The 17991-nt window shown below is 52.3% G+C and overlaps 1 long non-coding RNA gene across 1 annotated transcript in view; it reads right to left on the bottom strand.

Moving 5' to 3' along the window:
* Positions 1-16655, bottom strand: part of LOC116630803 — a 39292-nt gene extending 22637 nt beyond the window's left edge. Inside the window, exon 1 of the long non-coding RNA XR_004299018.1 lies at positions 8461-16655. This is a non-coding gene — a long non-coding RNA (uncharacterized LOC116630803). The remainder of the gene's footprint in view (positions 1-8460) is intronic.
* Positions 16656-17991: the final 1336 nt, after the last annotated feature.

Genomic DNA, 17991 nt, shown 5'->3' with positions numbered 1-17991 from the left:
GCCAAATGACTCCGGGTGGGCGGGTGGAGGGGGGGACAAAAATCCCCACTCCCCACCACCCTGGAGAATCAACCCTGCAGAACTGTATCCCAAGTCGACCTCCTCTGGCCTCCTTGAGGACAAAAAGATAAAAGCAGCCCCATTTATTCCTAGCAAATTCACAGTTCTCCCTCCCTCTCTTCTCCAGGCTAAATAAAGATAGCTTTTTTAGTCTTTTTCCTAGAGTCTGTTTCACAGATATTGATGGCGACATCTGAAGATGAGACTGGAACCATTTGGTTGAGAGGGACTCTGTTCCCTTAACTCTACCTATTTATAGAGACAGGAGAACAGACACATCCACGCAGCCCTGAGGCAGTGGCAGCTCCATGGTCAAGGAAGTAGCACCTCGCAGAGCTCGGTGCTACAGCTCAGAGCCGTTCTTCCCCTGAGCTGGTTCAGACCTGCTGAGCCAACAAACTGCTGATTTACAAAAAAGAGGCAAATGATCCTTCAAGGCCATTGACATTGATCTCTTCCCATCCCTCTGAGTATTCCAACCGTTTCTGCAGTCTCTCCACCTGGTATTCTCCCAGATACCTCAAACTCAATCAAAACCAACCTCCTTGTCTTCTTCCTCAAATCCATGCTTCTTCTGTTGTTTCCAGTGTTTTCTATTGTGTCCACCTAGTTTCTCAAAGCAGAAGCCTGAGAGTCATCCTCTGAACGGATGTGAAAGGAAGAGATTGATACAAGAGTCTGGAGAGCGAGTTAGTGGCCAACTCATGGAGAATTTTATGCACTGTGCTAAGGCTTTTTGTTGTTGATGGCTGCCCCTCCCCTTGCTCATCAGCCATTTCCTCACTAACTTCCCACAGCTTGACTTGCATCCCATCAAGCCACTCTAAATACTCCCACCGTATTCACACATCCCACCCACGGGGAGGGATTATATAGGGTGTGTACCTCAGAGGGCCAGAAATCTCGGGGCCATCTTAGAATTCTACCTCCCACAGCCCCTAAGTCTGGACCCTACTGCCCCTGTTTCAAACTCAGCATATTCAAAACCACTTACTTTCCTAAACGGACTCCATGTTTCAACTTCACCATTTAAGGAAATGAGGCAATGGCACAGGTTTTAGCTCTCCCCCACTATCTAAATCCCTCTCCTTTTTAGAAACAGAATCTACTTCTACCAGAGCTGATATCTCAGCATTTTTCGCTGAGTACTTAGAAAAGGCCACTTAGAAAACAAAGACCACACTTCTTCGCATCTCTTGCAAATAGGTGTGGCCATAAGACTAATTTCTGGACAGTGGGATAGAAGTGGAAGTGATGAGTGGCTGCTCTAAGTAATCTTCTTCAAGTGACCCCAGCTCTTGCCTTTTGCCAGTTCTTCCTTCCTTTCTCCATACGGATGCTGGAACTCAAGTGCCACCAGCTGGTACCATGAGAATAAAGACCACACCCCAGGATGGCAGATGAATGAGTTGTCAGAAGCCTGGATCTCCAAGAACTTTGTGGAACACGGCTGCCTTCCCAGCTTTGAATTGCAGACCTCTGGACCTACAACCAGTAGAGAAATAAACTTCTATTGTGTTTAAGCCATTGTTGATTTGTGTGTCTGATACTCAGAGTTAAATATAATCCTAACCAACACGGGGGGTATTTCTTTAGTCCCGCTAGACATGAAAACTTACGTTTATTTTTCTCCCCTCAACCCTCTAAGCTCTTATGCCCACCAAGGTCCTTAGTCCTGTTGATTCTTCCTTTGCGCTTCACTCACACTCACACCTTCTTTTGCAATTTCCACTGCCTGTTCTGATCCCAGCCTGTTCTCGTGACTCCATCTCTCTTCCTTCAGGCAAGGCTGCACAACCTCCAGATTCCTGAGGTATCACATTCATCATGTCACTCCTCGTCCTTAAACCCTAAAACCTGGGCTCCTGTTGTGCTTAACAGGATGAAGCCCCAACATTTCACCCTACCATTAAACTGTTCCATAATACAGCCCCAACGTTTTCAACTTCTTCCTCTTATACGGATCTTCCCCAACATCCAGGAAAGTCCCCCAGACAGCCCATTTTATCCTTCACTTTGTGCTGGAGATCCTCAACCCTGGCCACACATTAGAATCATCGAGAGCCTTGAATGTGACCAGTGCCCAGCATGTTAGCACTCAACACATGAAGGCGTCATTTCCTGTGAGCCACAAAGCAGCCCCATGGGATGTAGCTACTCTCATTATCACCATTCTACAGAAGAGAAAACAAGAAACTTAGGAAGTTCAGGACATTTTTCCTGGTCAGATAGCCAGTGAGTCAGGAGCCAGAATTGCAACAGAAAAGACTAAACCTCTAAATCACTACCATGTAGTCCTTTGGACTATATTACAGATAATTACAAATTAAAAATAATTTGGGCACCTGGGTGTCTCAGTCAGTTAAGCATCTGCCTTCGGCTCAGGTCATGATCCCATGGATGTGGGATCGAGCTCTGCGTCAGGCTTCTTGCTCTGCGGGGAGCCTGCTTCTCCCTCTCCCACTCCCCCTGCTTGTGTGCTCTCTCTCTCTCTCTGTCAAATAAATAAATAAAATCTTTTAAAAATTAAAAATAATTTCTGATAGCATGGAACATGATCAATTTCTAAAAAATCACAAAATACAAATGAATATTTAAAAACTACAAATGCCTGGTCCTCACCTGAGACCAGGGGAATTGGAGTTTCTTGGGAGTGGGGCCTGAATATCTTTATACCATCTTCAGATTTATCCCAACGTGATTCTAAGGTGCAGCCAGAGTTGAGACCCACTGCTTTATGCAGTTGCTCTCACCTACCTGTCTTCCTTTCATTCCCTCTCCCCACTCCAGGTCCTACTTATCTTTTGGGGTTCAATCCAAGTGTTAGGGTGTAGCTGGCCAGCTTTCTCCAGCCTGAGTGATCCCTTTTCTGAATGTTGGTTGCAAAATTTGTCCACACCAGCTGAGCTGGCACCTATTCTACCTCTCGGTTTGAATCTAACTCTTGGCTTTATGCCACTGGATCCTTGGCAGGTATTCCAAATTTAATCATTTGCTGCTCAGCTACTCCACCTCTGCCCAAAAGAGCAACAAGCACACTTGCTCCTCTATCAGAAGCAAGACCTGAACTTAGGGTCCTGCAAAGTTGTAACCCTGGCTCAGTGCTCCCCTCCCAGCAACGGGAATCCAGGAAGATACGGGGAAACAGATTGTGCTTAAGTGAAAGGAACGCCAACACAGTGGAAGAGAAGAATGTGGACGAGGATTTTCCAGGACTCTCAGATTCAGATGTGGAGGTTGGCAAAATGATGATGGGGATGATGGTGCCTCTAGAGAACAGGTTGGACCCATGTACTGGGAAAAGTGGCGAGCAAAGCTGAGGCAGGGCCTGGGATAATATCTGATGGTCAAGGAACAGGAACTGAGAGGGAAATTTGAGTAAAAGTGGTATGTGACTAATTGAAATTGTTGAATGACTGAATGAATGGATTTTCACCTGTGTTGTTGGGAAGAATTTAGGGGCTGTGGCATCCTCACTTAATACAGAAGGCCGCCAGCCAAGAGAAGCTAAGAAGGCATCAGATGGAGGGCCTGTTGGGAAGGAGAGAGCCCATGGCCACCAGAAGCTCAGCCAGCCAGAGGCCAGATCCAAAGAGAGCAGCCCACTCTGCCACTTGACCATCTATAGCTCCCAGGTTCAAGGATCTTGGGGCTCCTGTTGGCTGGGCCAATTTTTACTGAAGACAAGGGTATGGCCAGGTCTTGCTGACAACGCTGCTTGAGTATTCCATTCCACCATGAAGCAGGTGATGAAAAGAGTCTTAGGGAGGGGGCATTACTTGTGTTGAATTACATGATAACTTAATGGCAATACTGTGATTCGAAGTCAATTTTCCCAATTCTAGCCCAAGGCTCTTTCTTCTTGACTCTGTGGCCAAGTTAGTCACTTTGTCTTTGCAGGGTTCCAAACAAGGCCTCCACTGGGAGACTGGGGGGCTCTCTTCCTGGCCTATCTGTGTTCAGCAGGAGGTTCCAGGTCTTCTCTGACCGAACACGTTCTTGCAAACAAAGTGGAAGCTGAGTGTGACACAGAGCAGCCTCTGGGGAGAAAGCTGGCTGGCTCTTCCCTAGATCACTGGCCTTCTGGTCCCATTGCCATCAGCATCACACGGTGAGGTCAGCCACTGCCTTCTGTGCCCCATGGGAGGCCTGGCATGAAGATCAACTTTGCAATGAAACCTGCCGCCCACATGATCAACAATATCTTGATCTTCCCAGGTTGGGGCTGGAGGAAGGTGGAGGTTTATTCCAGAGTGTAACTGTATGGGAAAGGCCGGCCAAAGTGGTCAACATATCAAAGAAATCTTTCCAAGGAACTCACCATTCTTACAGCTCTGCTGGGGGGGGGGGGGGGGGCGGAGTCATGACTACTTAAGTTTGAGCAACCCCTCACCCACATTGGGGCCTACTCCAGCCCAGCTAACTGGACCAATGGGGGATGTCCTACCCAAGGGTTATAGATCTCTGCACATCCCAGGAGCCTAGAGGTGGCCTGGGTCAAAGGTTCTGGCTAACCAGGATCCTTGGTCTTCCCTTGGGTCATCAGATTCTCCCCTTGTTAGTAATTTGAACTGGGGCTGTGAAGAGAAAGCCAGAAGGAAGCAAGTGACAAGTGAGTTGCTGAGCAGCCTTCCAGGCGACACGCCAACCTGGGATCTTGCAGTTCCTGCTGCTTCGGGGCTGGGAGACAGCCCAGGCAGTCCACAGAGCCCCCCTGGATCCCAAACAGTCTTCCTGGCTCCCCTTGCATCCCCATGTCCGCCACCTCTGAACATACCCAGAATATCTTTACTGCCTTCCTCCCACACTTCTCTTCACAACACAGCCCGTTACCTAAGGCAGCAGGAGTGAGTCCCTGTCACCAAAAGGCAGAGACACACTTATGGAAAGTTGCATTTTGGGGGCAAAGTAGGGTGCTGCTGGCCCTCTCTGCACAGAGAACTCCTCCAGTCCCCACCTTGGAGGACAGGGAGTGCCACCACATTAGGGGACCCTGCAGGACCTTGAGGACTCACATTCTGAAAACATAGATGTGCCCACCAGCCAGGGATGCACAGCCGAGACGATCTCTGGAAGCAACGCAGCAAGGGTGGAGCTGGGCCAAGGATGAGATAGTCACAGGCCTGTGTGTGTATGTGAAGGGGGCCGGCGGCTGCCACATTTTCACTGGTGAGGACAGAGCCCCTGCCTCACTCTGTGTCTCCAGTTTACTGTTCACTGAGTAACAGGTGCTGCCGTGGGCCCAGAGGAGACCAGGGTCTGTCCTGTGATTGCGTTCCTGCCAAACAGCTGATTGGGCAGATTGTGGCTTTGCCCCCATGGGTCTCTTCCTTCCCTCACATCCCCTTCATCCTCCCCGGTGGCCAGACATACTCTGCACTTTCCCCCAGAGGAGGAGAAAAGTAGGAAGGATGCTCCTCCCGGGCCTCTGTCCTCGGGGTGGGGAGGAATGGGCATCTTCAGCCTGACATGTCTCAGGTCTGTCTGAGCCCAGGCCTGCAGAGATCCTCATCAGCATTATTGTCCATCTCAGGCCCAGCCGGCAGCTGAGAGATGGTGAGCAGACCTGCAGAGTTCAGTTCAGGAAACATCTCCTGAGCTTCTACTGTGTGCCTGGGCTGGGCACAGCTGAGCCATGTGGGGCACATTGAAATGGGCAAGACCCAGGTCTGGCTCCGAGAAGGCCAGCGGGAGATGTACAACTTACACAGAGAACGGCAATTCAGGACAGAATACAATCAATGCCATGAGAACTCTTCCAAGGATGGGTGAGTCCATGCCCTGAGGGATCAGAGAAGCCTGCGTAGAGGAGTTGGCGTTTGACCTAGGGCTTGGGGACCATGTGGACTTTGACTTTTTGTGGAGAGATAGGTGGAAATACTGGGGTTGGGGCAAGAGGCTCCCCAAAGAGGGGCTATCAATCTTTGGCTTATCAACAATTAATATTAACTGCTGTGTCTGGCACTGTGCCAGGAGCCACTGGGGGAACAGAGTGCCACATGGCCCCTGTCATGGTCCAGAGGGGAGCTAGACAGGTAGACGGTGGCCACAGTTCAGTGGGACAGGAGCTGTGGGTGAGGAGGGCAGGGGTGAGGGGAGATCAGACCATGTAGCCCTGGTGCGTGTCCTGCTGGGAAATAAACCTAGAGAGAAGGAGGCAGAGTCAGACCATGTCCCCATCCCCCACCCTCTATGATTGAACTTGAATCTGAAGGCATTAGAAACCTGCACTGAGGTTTTGGTCAGAGGCTGATGATGTGGAGGAAAAGAGCATCCCCTTTTTGGGGCTAGGACACTTTATGTCACTATTTCCCCAGTGTCCCTTGATGAGCTTCCCCCAAAGATGTCACTAAGGAGTGTGTATATGTTGGGGAGTGTGGGTTTGTTCACTGCTAAGAGAACCACCCACAGCAGAGCAGGGGCAGGGATAGGGCATGCCATTTCTCCAGCACATTCTAGGTACCATCTCTTGTCATCTTCATAACAGCCTGTGGAATGGGCTTCATGACCCGGTTTCACAGCCGAGGCTACCGCCGCTGAGAGGGAGAGTCACATGCAGAGGGAGGACACACAGCTCACAAGGGATAAGGGCAGGCCTGTCCTACAAACCTTGGTTCCTACCTGATGGGGACAGCAGGGTCTGTCCATGAAGGTCAGTGCACGGTGGCCTGTTCATCACCTCTGTAGCCAACAGGAAAAAAGGCCAAGAAGAGGATACCTGGGGTCTGTATCTGTATGAGAGGCATCACTCGCCCTTGCTGTGGGAGTGGGCGGGGGTGTGTGTGAGCCAAGTCACTGCCGTGAGCGCTGCGCACACGCACAAAGAGACAGAGTCCTTGGGGAACGTGTCCCCAAATCCCAGGCACACCCCCTCACCGCCCTCCCTCCCCAGCCAGAGAGAGCAGAGCCGAGGGTGGAATGAACAGACCTCTCAGCACCCTTCATCGGATTTCTGAGGGGCGTCTGGGAGGAAGGGGCAGGCTGAGCCCTCTCAAGTGACCCTCCCTACTTCCTGACCCACACTCCGGTTCGCCGGGGAGTGTGCCGGCCCCTCTGCCCCGCGGGCGCGGCCTTCCGGCTCCGGCTCCGAGCTGAGCGGCTGTGCGCGCCGCCTCCCCGCCTCCGCCGACAGCCCAAGGCTAAGCGCTTGCTATTTCGATCCAGAGCAGCGCTCTCCTCGCCCTCGGAGAGGCTGAGTCGAGGGCCCAGTGAGGGGAGGTCGGAGAGCTAATAAAGAACCTCTGAAGCCCGGTGCTCACGTTTCAGCCACATCTCCTTTCGGAGTGCCGGGCCCCCGCCGAGAGCGCGAGCGAGATGACGCTCAGGGAAGTCGGTCGCTCCCCAGCCCAAACGATTCTGGAGCCTGTGACAGTAACCCCGGCCCCCAGTCTTTCTGTCCTAAATCAGTCCTCCTCCCCAGACGCCAGGGTACCGGGGTGCCAAAGTGTGACCTGGCTCACTCCCAGCCCGGGGCAGCCGCAAGGCGGCTGGCTGCGTCCCTGCAGCTTTCCCCCACTCGAGGGGTCCGGGTGCGCTGGAGGAGAAAGCGCAGGGGTGCGCCTGTCTTTGGGGCTAGGTCCCTTCCTCTCGGGTCCGCATGTGTGGGTGGGGATAGGCGTGTGGAGCGAGGGCGCCGGGCCGGACTGCCCTGCGGGGTCGGAGGGCCGGTGAGTGAATTCGTCCTTCAACTTCAGCAGGGCAGGAGGCCCTGACCTGTCCCTTTGCCCTGGGGATTTGGGCTCACACACCTCAAGAGGTCCCTGAAAGAGCCGGAACGCAGGGAGCTCCTGACCGAAGGTAGACAGACCTAGGTGTGGTGTGCCTAAGTGTGTGTGTGTGCGTGGGTCTGTCTGCGGGTGTGCGCGCGTGCAAGGCGAGAGGGTCTCAGCGTACCCCGCACCCTCTCTCTGGGATTCTATATTTTCCCTTCCTTTGTTCTCAAAATAGTAGGCTAGCGCGGTCTGCGCTGCCCAGAGAAGGGGTGGGGGCCGTTGCGTGCTCGCTCTCGCGCGCCCGAGTTAGCTGCAGGGTTACAAACAGTCTCTCCCTGCTCCCCCGGCCTGAATTAATGTGTTACTATTTTGGGCGCGCCAGTGTTTCCAGGGGAAACCTAATGACGCAATGACGTCAATGCAGGTCAGCAGCAGACTCTCCGGGAGGGCGGGCGGGCTCCCGGCTTTCAGGCTCCGCGCAGTCTACTGGCGGGAGGGCGCCGGCGAGGTGGTAAGGGCGGCGGGCGCGGGGGCGCGGGAACCCCGGCCAGGCCCAGGGACCAGAGGGCGCCCCCTCCCAGCGCCCGGACCCGGGTAACCTCCCGCAGCCCGGGACGGAGTTTCTCCTTTGCCCACGGACATGAGGCGGCGTGGAGGGCAAGCGGGGTAACCCCCACTCCCACCCTACCTTTATCCAAGGGGAGCCAGAGGAACCAGCAGGTCCGGACTCGCTGAGGGGGCTCCACACCGGGCCTCCTACGCACAGGTACGCGCAGGTCCTCAGGGTGTCCCCAGCATGGGGAGGGAGACATTCACACTCACTCCTGTCCACATTCCTCTCGTGTTCTGGCACCGTAACTGGGAGTTTGGTGAAAGGACAAGTGATGTCTGAGACCTAACCCCCTCGCCTGTGTTCCCCCACTCTTTCTGGGCTTAGGAGCTGCTTGTCTGCTCCTCTCCAGCACCTTCGGGAGTCGAAGGCTAGAACTGGGGCTTCCCACTGGCCGTGCCTCTCTTGGAGGCGCCATCTGAGGCCAGGAAGCTAAGTGGGAAAGAACGTCCAGGCCAGATGAGCAGTGGGGATGCGAGACTGGAGTGGGAGCCTCAGCAGCCTGGAAGGGGGGGTGGGCATTGCCCGTGTGTGGGATGTGTGTATGGGACTGCTTGGTCTGTGCCTGATCTGGGAGCGCACCCTGTGTGTCCATAGGGTGTGTATGTACTCACTCACAGAAGTCTGCTGTACGTTCTTGTCAGTGCCATACGTGTGAGAACACCTTCCACACCCCTCCTTGGCCCGCAGCTGGGGTACTTGCCCTGAGTGTAGGGGTCCAGTGAGGGACAAACTCAGGTCCAGGGTCTTTTCCCTGCTCATCTCCCACAATTGTCCCAAATTTCACCCTACCCCCAGCCGGGCGGTGGCCGGCTTTCGCCACTCTGGCCACAGCTTCGGTCGGCTGCGGACTTCTCAAAGCTAAACCTGCTTTCTTGCCCCAACTCACTTGTACCCTTGCCTCCTTGGGGCGTGAGTTGAAGAGGAGGAAATCCCTTTCCATCAGCTCCCTCTCACCGGGGGCTGAAAAGGCTCAGGCTAGCCGACTGCTCTCCGCCCCGGTGGGCCGCTGCTCTCCGTTTTCAGCACCAGGATCAGGACAGCTCCGCGCTCGACCCAGCGCCACCTCTTTCCTCCCCAGGGCTGAGCTCAGGACCTGGGAGTGAGCATCCCCTGTCCTGGCCTTTCTGACCTCTCCCCCGCGCCCGGCGCACACAAGTCTGGTCCTTCCTCTGCATCCGAATCTCTGTCCTGTGCCCAGGTGCTTGAAGGGGCAAAAACCAGCCCACAAAATCTCAAGCTGACTGGCAGGCATCACCATGATGCCTTCGGCTGGGTTTCCTTCAAGGGGTAGTGACTCCAAAGAGAGGCTGCCAAGGCCTTGCTACAAGCTCCTCTTCCTGCCTCAGTTCATTAAAATAAGTAAATAAAGCCAGATTCGTTCCCCAAAAGAAGAGCCAGCTTTCAGAAGGTGCTGATGGGGTTCAGGATTTTCTGGATTTTTTTAAACACAATTAGTGGCTCCTGATATCACCTTCCAGTCTCACAGCCCTGCTCATCCCTCTTTTCCTAAACGCAGGCCTCACCTGGTGGAGGGAGGGGTAGGGATGAATCCTACTCACCTCTCTACTTCCCCTAGCAGTCAGAGAGGGTTTGGCTAATGTCATAGCTTTGGGAGCTCTGGATAGGGTGATGTCTATGGGAGTTCTCACTACAGCTGTGCCCTGGACTGTTGAAGAGGCCTCCACAGGTAATTTTTGTGGTGACACAGCTCTGTATGGACCACACTTGCTAGGCTGTGACCACACAGAGACTTCTGGGATAGCCCCCACCCCACACTCTATCCCAAATGGAATCTAGGACACAGCAAATCTACCTGTGGCTCTCTCTATTCCTGGATTCCTTTGGTTGATGAAAGATGGCACTAGAATATTGTCCCAGACACCTCTCTCCACCTTGCTCAGGTATTGTCTTACTGTCATCCCAACTCCTCCAGCTAGAGCAGAAAGGGTCTGCATGATGCCCCAGCTGATTCAGGGATGGGTGAAGGAAGCCAAGGAGAAGTCACCTCTTTCTATCCTGCCCCACCCTGTTTCAGAGACCTTTGGCAAGCTGGAGACCATGAACGCCTTTCCCTACCTGAGAATCAGAACACTCTTCTTCCCTAGGTATTCTCCTCTTTCGGGCAGCAGAGATTAGGCCAACCTTGTCATATCTGACCCAGGGGCAGATCCATGTGTTGTCTTTCTCCTACTGAGCCCATAGCACTAGAGGAGGTCTGGGCTTTCAGAGGAGGGTGCCTCTTTACAGAAGCTCTGGGACCTGGAGTGAGGCATGCACACTGTCAGCAGGAAATGGCCTTTTCTCTGAAGAAGCCATTGTTCTGTTTGCTGCTAAGCTATCAGAGTGAGGAGAGGGAAAAAAAAAATAGCCCAGTCTAGGGACAAGGGAAGGAGAGGTAGTCATCCCAATCCAGTGGCACTTCCTTCTCATAGGGTAGAAGCCTAAGACCAGGTCCCATGACATCCTCAGTTTCCATGGGTCTCAAGGGGAGTCAAGAAATAGTTGTTTTCCCAAAGGAATTAATTTTCATGACACAGCTGTGTGTGATTCGGTTAAGGAGGTGGCAGCATGGGCAAAATATGCAAACAGCAAGGGGATATGCCTTCCACCAAAGGACAGTGCACACTCCCCAGCACCCCCACCCCAGGGTCTTTGCAGCCAAAAGTTGTTCCTCTGGGAGGCAGCAGAGCTGCCACCATCTGCCTAGCCCCACTCCTGGCTACTTTCCAAGCTTCCCTGGCTCCCTGGCTCCTTCTGTGCTCAGCTGGGTCACATCTGGCTGTGGCCTCAGGGGAAGACTGGCCAAGGTCAGGCAGATACAGAGGTGTTTACCCTGTGGATCTGAGGCTGGCTTCTCCTCCAGCTATGAGGAGCAGGGACCTAGGGAGGAGAGCTAGGGAAGGTGAGGGGTCCCACCTGGCAGAAGCCTGCTCATGACATTGCCCTGGGCACTGAGGAGATCCCAGGCCTCTGAGGTTGTCCTTGTCTGACCACAGGCATCTGGGCCAGAGGGCCCTGGTCCCACTCCCCAGGGTCAGATGCACAGCAGGGAGCTGGACTAACTCAGCACCACTCCCAGCACAAGGGGCCATATTCTCCCTTCAGCCCCATGGTGATTCTTAAGCAAGTCCTTATTTTCTCCATCTGAAAAATGGGGGTTAGCTGAAGCAAGGATGGTCCCCATTGAGAGTCAGCTTGTTCTGATAGTGCCTGACCTTTGCATTAGCCCATGAAATCAGAGATAACTCCTAAAGATCTGGCTCCTAAAATATCTGGGTCCCTGAGAGGCTCAGCGTGCCTTGGGGCATGGGAGAGGATGACTCTGGGTCCCACAGTGACTTTACTGCCCCCTGGCCATAGTCTCAGCCTCTCCCTGTGTATGGAAGCCCAGGTTTCATCATTCAGAAATCAGGAACTCACTATTATTAGAGAAATGCCCATGGGAAGGATGTGTGAGGAACAACTCTGGACTGGCCAAAATCTCACAGCTCTAATACCCAGCTTAGGGCTGAGCTGGAAGCCCCCATTCTCCCAAACAAAAAAATCAGGAGAGCTAAATGGAAATTGCCTTAAAGTTTACTCTTAGGGCCAAGAAGTTCAGAGTATTTGCACCTGCAAGGAATCTTGTAGAGGCCTCCTGATCACCTCACTGTCTATCAGTGAGTCCCCTGGGCCCAGCTTGGACCTAGAGAAGGTCCAAGCGAGCTGGGACAAGTTCACTGTGTTCCCTTCCCAATGAAAAGCTTTCCAGGGGACATGGATCTCATGCCCAAGGCCAACCTTTGGATTTTGCAAGCCATATGGAGATGAGACTAGGAGGGCTTCATCTCAGCACAGGAGAACAACCCCCATGGACAGTGCTGCTTCTTCCCCAGAGGCTGTGGGTCACAGGGTTGGAGCTGACAGTGGGTTTGGGAGAGGGACTGACCCAGCCCTATCCCTCTTGTCCGTGTGATGTTGGACTAGTCATTTCTCTGTGCAGCATGAGAACAGAGATAAAGTATCTGCCATGGCCCCTCAGACGCAATAGTTAGTCTGACAAGATACTGTGAAGATGAGTGTATCAGAGGGGTGGGAGACTACTGACCCTAAGAGCCTGAGAAGACCCCAGAATGCTGTCTCCCCAAATGCTGTCTGGCCAGGTTCTATTGTCAGGATCTTAGCCTCTCCCTGTGCATGGAAGCCCAGAACCACTATTCAGGAATACAAGGAGGACCCTCTCCCCAGAATAGGGATTTAGAGTGTAGAGCATCAGAGCCCACGGCCTTACTAAGCCCCCTGTTCTGGCCACTTCCTATTCCCCTTTTGGGGAAAAAGAGACCCTCTGCTATAAATAGTATGAGATGGTCAAACATACCACACTGATAATGAACAGATGAGACTGAAGCAGTTTATTAGTTACATATGGTCACAGCACAGACGAGGACACCACATGCCATGCAGGATCCCATGAGGGTTGCCCTCGGGAGCTGGACTTGGGAGCAGGGAGCCAACAGGGGCTGTGTAGTACAGGCTTTGTTGTGCCTCCTGATTCTTGCATGAGGTTGTGATGGGCTCATTTGAATAATTTTGGGGACTGGCAGGGAGGTAAAACCCATTAGGTTGAAGACCGGGTCGGGTGCAGCTAGGGGAACTAGCTGAGTGGGGAGGCTTTCTGGCTGGGTGGGAGGCATCTGGAGAGAGCAGAGGAACTCACAGAGGCCTTTGGGACTTGAAGTTCTGGAAATTTTAGACTGTATAATACAATGCCTCAGGTCCTGTGCTCATTTCATCTTCGTGCCATCCTGTGAGATAGTTACATTTCACAGATGAAGAAATGGAGGTTGGGTAATAAGCCAAAACCGATCAGACCAGGCCTTGTGTCAGCATCTCCTGACTCCAAGCTCATGCCCTCTCTGGGCTGTCCATCCGTGAGAACACCTACAAACTGCAGCTGCATCTCAAAGCAAGCAGAGTGAGTGGGGCTGGCCCCAGGCAACCTGGCCATCTCCAGATGCCCTGAGAAAGCCCTTTCCCCTTTCAGGGCAGGATTCTCTGCAGCTTTACCTCTAATTGGGTTGTAACTAGAGAGAACCTAAGGCCCCCTTTGGCTCCTCTTGATCCTAGACTGGGGAGCTGGTGAGTGGATTTGCATATTAAGTCATTGGCATTTCTATTGATGGTGAAGGTGAGGACAAGCCATGGGTTGAGCTGACCCTACTGGTAGAGAAAGCTGGCTCCCAGCCCAGCTCCTTATTCACTGTGTGGCTTTGGGTAAACTCATCCTTCTCTGGGCTCAGACTTCTCAGAAGTACCCAGAGGGGGTTGGTTGAATGCCAAGGCTCTTTCAGCTTTGTTGTGCTGTGAACCTCAAGGACTTTAACTGTAGGATATAAAACTCTGTCCATGCAGGTAGAGGCATTTGAAGCAGGTGACGGGAAGGCATTTTTGTTTCTGTAGAGCCAGGGAGAATTACGTGGACTTAGTTCCTTGGGATGAATAGATGGTGGGATGCTAGAAGTGAGTTAAGACCCTCCCCCAACCCACAGCCCATCCTTGACTTCACCTACACCAGGGCATTGCTGAGCATTGCTGGCTGAGGCCTATTTCCAGAAGATGCTCTGGGGACACAAACATTGGTGTAATCTTGCCATCTGGGAGCCCTGAAGCCCCCAGCCCAGACCCGGCTCAGCCAGGCAGGCCCTCCTGCTCCAGCCCTATCTCCCCCAAAAGGAGAACTTGTTACTCCTTTTAACTCCTTCCTTCCTCTCCTGGAGGGTTGCTGAATTTAGCAAATACATATGCAGGCTGCCCAGTTAAGTTCTAAGTTCAGACAAGTACAGAAAAAGTTTAAATATAAATATGTCTCAAGACTTCCCTGGGACCAAGCACCTGGAACCTGCCCCCAATCTTAAGGGCCTGGGTCCCTGCTGTCTCCAGGGACAGAAGTGTGTCCGCTTGGTCCAGGGCCTTTGTATCTGTATTTATGATGCTGATACAACAGATAACAATAATGGCAGCCAAGGAAACTGAGTCTAAGCTCATGCAGCTGGAGTGGTAGGCTGGACTCGAACCTACATTTGTTGGTGTCCATTCTGTGCCCTTCCCACAGCACCAGCATGGATTTGCCGAGAGCTCATAAAAGAGGAGTCTGGCACAAGCCTGCAGGCTCCTTGCCATGGGTCAGGTGGCCGCGCTGCGGTGCGTGCAGAGAACAGCGGGTGTGCCCTGTCCCTGCACAGGGCCGACCAGCCCACCAGGCAACATCCAGGCTGCAGGCCAGACTGCTTTGCAGGGGTTGTGTTCGATTCCACCTCTCCGTCTGCCTACGAGTGCAAGTCCTCGTGACTTCCCCCCTGGTAGCCTGGGCTGCTACTGAACCATCTGCTCCTTAGCTGGGCCTGCAGCTGGGAGCTCATGCATGATGGAGATTTCTCCTGGCCATGGGCCTCTGAAGCCAACCTGATAGGTGGGGACAAAAGTGGTGACCACACATCAGAGAGGTGAAGACAGGCTCCTGCGGACGCTTTTCCCGATTCCATTCGGGAAGACCCACGAAAACTGGGGTAGGGAGGGCATGTATTTTTCATCTCATTTTAGAGGTGAAGTGAAATTAACTTCTTCAAGACGATATAGTACATAACTGGAGAGCCAGGACTGGCATCTACTCTGTGTCCTGGACTCATGATCCCTCAAATCTGCAGCCACTACCTGGGGGCAGAGCCTGAAGACAATGGCGCTCAGCCCTGGCTGCATATTAGGATCACCTGAGAGCTTTAAAACACACAGGTACAAGCCCTAGAGATTCTGGTTAAGTGTCTGGGTGGGGCTCAGACACCACCAGTAGGTGTTAAAAGCTCCCCAGGTGATTCTAATGAGCATCCAGGGTTGAGAATCACCACTGAGGAAGAGATGGCACAGGGTAGAGGGTTCCCTGTTATACCCCACACTGGAATCACCTGGGAATCTTTAAAATATTGCCACCTGGCTCCCTCCCCTAGCTATTCTGCTTTAATAGAGTGTGTGCCCTGGGCATTAGGATATTTTTTTAAAGCTCTCCAGGTGATTCTAATATCAGCAAAGTTTGGAAACCATTGGTATAGGATAGGGGTCCTCCAAGTGTGTTCTGCAGACCAGCAGCAACAAGACCACCTGGGAACGTGTTAGAACTGCCGAATCTCAGGACCACTCTGGACCCAGAATCTGCATTTTAATAAGTAGTTTGTATGCACATTCAAATTTGGTCTAGGGAATGATGTGATGAAGAGGCAGGCGAGGGTATAATTTTTTAATCAATCCATCTGCTCATTCATTTCTTTGGTCATTTACTGATAATCACAGAGCATTTGCTATGTGCTAGCAAGTGCTGGGCACTGCTAATTTAAAGACAAATAAGGAGGCTAGGGGTGAGGCAAGAACATAGCTGTCAGAACACGAGGGCATACAAAGGACTCATCTTGCAGGGCAGGTGTGTTCAGAGGCCACGGGGGCTCTGTAGAGGTGGACATGTGGGATGGGATGGGGAAGAGTGTTCTGTGCCCTTCCGATGAGCCTCAGCTTTAGCTGTGGAGGATGAGGTGCCTGTGGAGGATTTAGGTAAGAAGGAATAGAATGTCATGATTCAGATGGGTCTTCTAAAGAGAACTTTAGAAAAATAAGTGAAAATACTGAACTAGTTGGAACCTGGTAGCCACAGAGACCAAATGGGACTGTTAGACGCCTAAGAGTCTAAAGATGGGATGGCGAGGAGGACCAGGCTTGAGAGATGGTTCTGAATGAGGATCCACAGGATTGTGGGGCCGATTGCATATGAGGTGGGAGGGAGAGGAGTTGATCATGACCCTCAGGTGTGCAGTTTGGGCAACTAGGGGGAGGGGGCACCATTCAGTGGGATAAAGAACACAGGAGGCAGAGCAAGTTTGGATAGGCTGAGAGGCAGCTGTGTGTTTGCCAGTGGAGCTAAAGAGAGAAGTTGGGGTTGGCTGTACACCTGGGGGTCAACAGCATCCAAGGGTTGTTGAAGCCATAAGAGTAAGATCATTTAAAGATGGAAAGGGAGAGGAGGGGGATAGACAGAATAATGGGGCTATATTACTTAAGAGGAGATAGGAAGAGGAGAAAAGAAAGGGGGAAGGAGGGAGGAGAGGTGGGAAGGATCCAGCAAAGACAGACTTGAAAGAATGGATCAGAAAAGGAAAAAGAGGAATGCCTGGGTGGATCTGTTGGTTAAGCAGCAAACTCTTGATTTTGGCTCAGGTCATGATCTCAGGGTCCTGGGATTGAGCCCCGTGTCGGGTTCCATGCTCAGCGAGGAGTGTGCTTGAGGATTCTCTCTCTCCCTCTCCCTTTGCCTGCCCCCACTCATGCTCTCTCTCTCACACACAAGTAATTAAATAAATCTTAAAAAAAAGAAAGGAAAGGAAAAGGAACATGAAAAGGATACCTAAAATTAAAAACAGACATTCAGGAAAAAGAGCATAGTTCAATGAGTAAAATGCTGCAGAGGAGCATTAGGAGATGAAGACTGAAAATAGGAGTTGATAATTAGGCCATTCGTGACCCCATAGTCCAGTGGCATGGTGATGAGAAGGGCCAGACAGACTGCAGTGGTCAAGGGTACTGAAAAAGAGGACACAGGAAGGTAGATTAATCTCCAACATTGGCGGGGAGAGGGACGGGGAGACAGAGCGGTGGTTTAGAAGAGAAGTAGGACAAAGGGGTTTCTGTTTCCTGCTTAACTTGGAGAAGATGAGGCAGCTTCTAAGCTAAGAGGAAAGAGTTAAAACTGGTTAAAGATGCAGAGGGAGAGAAGATAACTAGAGGGATCTTAGAGGCACGGGGAAGACATGTGATTCAGAACAGAGAGAGGAATTCATCTTGGAGAGGAGAGGAATGTTCAAGCAGTTCCCATGAATGTTCTCTATGTTCTCTGACCAGGGGCAAGTCATCTCCTGACAGCCAGGACAAAGTAGTTGGCTGGGCAGCCTCGGGGACACCAGAGTTCTGGGGAGAAGGAGAGAAGAGGTAGAACCAGCCAGGTGGGAGACCCACATCAGCAGTGGTCCCAGCAGCCTGCACAGCATTGAATATTTCCCAGCCATAGTAGCCCAGTTGGTGAGGAGAATAAAGATGGATGGTTTCCTTCAGGTTTGGGAACTGGTTAGGCTCAAGGGCAAGTGAGGAAGGGCATCCAGTGTGCTGCGGAGAATGCTGTTGACACCATCATTTTCATCAGGGTCAAGTTTTCCTGCCCTTCTCAGGAAGGTCAAATGCAGGCACAGTCAGTCACACCCATTCAGTGAACCTCCTTCATGGGGGTGGGGACTCATGGAGCTGCTGGTATCTTGGCTGACCCAGTTCTGTTTGCAAAGAGGAAGACCCCACAGATTCCAGAGGTAGTAGCTACTCTATATCCACCAGCCCAGGTAGCTCTAGAGACTAGAGAATGCCAGACTCACCTGCCCTCCTGTTGACTGTCCAGCTCCTAAAGGAATCAGAGGATCCAAGGGTTGGAAGGAAGCTTAGCAATCCTCTAGTCCAGTGGTTCAGAAGCAGTGACCCTTGGGGGCATTTTGGAAACATGGGGAGGAGGAGTATTTTTGACTGTCACAATGATTAGAGGAACAC

The sequence above is a fragment of the Phoca vitulina genome, unplaced genomic scaffold, assembly GCF_004348235.1.
Source record: "Phoca vitulina isolate PV1807 unplaced genomic scaffold, GSC_HSeal_1.0 scaffold4, whole genome shotgun sequence".
In the NCBI taxonomy this organism is placed as follows: Eukaryota; Metazoa; Chordata; class Mammalia; order Carnivora; family Phocidae; genus Phoca; species Phoca vitulina.
This window is presented reverse-complemented; position numbering and strand designations above follow the sequence as displayed.